Genomic DNA, 2,500 nt, shown 5'->3' with positions numbered 1-2,500 from the left:
ACCCTAACCTATATTGTGCCTCAACCTAACCTATGTTGCGCCTTAACCTATAACCTATGTTGCGCCTTAACCCTAACCTATGTTGCGCCTTAACCTAACCTATGTTGCGCCTTAACCTAACCTATGTTGCGCCTTAACCTAACCTATGTTGCGCCTTAACCTAACCTATGTTGCGCCTTAACCTAACCTATGTTGCGCCTTAACCTAACCTATGTTGCGCCTTAACCTAACCTATGTTGCGCCTTAACCTAACCCTATGTTGCCGCCTTAACCTAACCTATGTTGCGCCTTAACCTAACCTATGTTGCGCCTTAACCTAACCTATGTTGCGCCTTAACCTAACCTATGTTGCGCCTTAACCTAACCTATGTTGCGCCTTAACCTAACCTATGTTGCGCCTTAACCTAACCTATGTTGCGCCTTAACCTAACCTATGTTGCGCCTTAACCCTAACCTATGTTGCGCCTTAACCTAACCTATGTTGCGCCTTAACCTAACCTATGTTGCGCCTTAACCTAACCTATGTTGCGCCTTAACCTAACCTATGTTGCGCCTTAACCTAACCTATGTTGCGCCTTAACCTAACCTATGTATGCGCCTTAACCTAACCTATGTTGCGCCTTAACCCAACCTATGTTGCGCCTTAAACCCAACCTATGTTGCGCCTTAACCCAACCTATGTTGCGCCTTAACCCAACCTATGTTGCGCCTTAACCCAACCTATGTTGCGCCTTAACCCAACCTATGTTGCGCCTTAACCCAACCTATGTTGCGCCTTAACCCAACCTATGTTGGGCCTTAACCCAACCTATGTTGGGCCTTAACCCAACCTATGTTGGGCCTTAACCCAACACACGTTGGGCCTTAACCCAACACACGTTGGGCCTTAACCCAACACACGTTGGGCCTTAACCCAACACACGTTGGGCCTTAACCCAACACACGTTGGGCCTTAACCCAACACACGTTGGGCCTTAACCCAACACACGTTGGGCCTTAACCCAACACACGTTGGGCTAACCTAACCTATATTGTCCCTTAACCTAACCCATATTGTCCCTTAACCTAACCCATATTGTCCCTTAACCTAACCCATATTGTCCCTTAACCTAACCCATATTGTCCCTTAACCTAACCTATATTGTCCCTTAACCTAACCCATATTGTCCCTTAACCTAACCCATATTGTACCGTAACCTAACCTATATTGTACCTTAACCTAACCTATATTGTACCTTAACCCAACACACGTTGGGCCTTAACCTGCTCTGTAATTGTCATACGACGCGTTAAATTAGTGTAGTGTTGCCTAACTGCAACCCCCGCAATATAGTTTGCTACTCGCACTGCCCGGTCCCCAGAGTATCGCTTCATGTTAAACACCTTGCAGCTATACACTGTAATGCGGATGGCAGCAGGACGTACATGCTCAATGCCCTTCGCAGTTGTTCATTGGCATTCGCATGGCGAAGCACAGCCTACGTTGTGGTACGGCTTGTGTCAACTGTCCGCTGATGTTGTACGTCCAAATCACACACTGTACTGCACATTGGTCCTCATGTACTGAATGATACATCGTGGTACATGTGTGACCGTACCACGACTGCGCCAACAACGGCGAACCATACGGTCCAAATATTGTGCACTCAGCTACGTGTCGTCTCCCTATAAGAGCTGGATTGAAGTATGGTATGCCGTGGATGGCGATCAGCATGAGCCGTCTGTTGATGTAGTGGCGCGTGTTGTCAGACGTAGTCGTCTCTTCTCACACACCGTGATAGCATGGTGCACTGCGTTCCACATCTGCGACATGCGACAGAGGCCGGTTGACAGTCGTTCGCGCAATGGACATCGCATACGTACGGGGGCCACCTTCCACGTGTTCGCGAAGCGTGCACATGTTGTTGCGTGTATGTGGGCAGACATAGTGTGTCGTGACACCTGACACAGGCATGCAACAATCGTTGAATTTGCAAATGGCGATGGACGTCTACGTTTGCTGGTGACGTTACGCAAATGAAGAACTGTAAACCGTTGTGGTGCGGTTGTTCTCGCTAGAGGTGAATCAGTGATGGCGACGATCGGTTGAGCTACCAACCGGTTGTTTCAGCGATACCCACCATGCCCACGAACGTGAATGGCATGTGGGTGTGAAGCGATACGCGGCGGTGGCTGGGTGGGACCGTCCCCGGCCGGTGAGGGGGGGCCTCCCGGCGTGCTGGCCGCGCGGTGCGTGGGCGCACGCGCTACAGCCGGCTGGTGGGGGCGGCCAGTGGCAGGCGCGCCGGCCGACGGAGGCGGCAGGCGGCGCAGCTGCGCGCCGGCGCACCCTGCACGCGGCGCCGTGCGGCCAAAGTAGGTCCTCGCGGGCCCGGTGCGAAGCGCGGTGGACATCTGCAGTGTGCTGGTCCGATTGAGGACTGTGTGCGCTGAGGATGCGCCGCCGCCCGGCGCTCGGCGCCGCGACGCCGTCTGCTGCTCGGTCGCCTCTGCGGTTCTC

This window comes from Schistocerca serialis, unplaced genomic scaffold (assembly GCF_023864345.2).
Source record: "Schistocerca serialis cubense isolate TAMUIC-IGC-003099 unplaced genomic scaffold, iqSchSeri2.2 HiC_scaffold_312, whole genome shotgun sequence".
Taxonomy (NCBI): domain Eukaryota; kingdom Metazoa; phylum Arthropoda; class Insecta; order Orthoptera; family Acrididae; genus Schistocerca; species Schistocerca serialis.
This window is presented reverse-complemented; position numbering follows the sequence as displayed.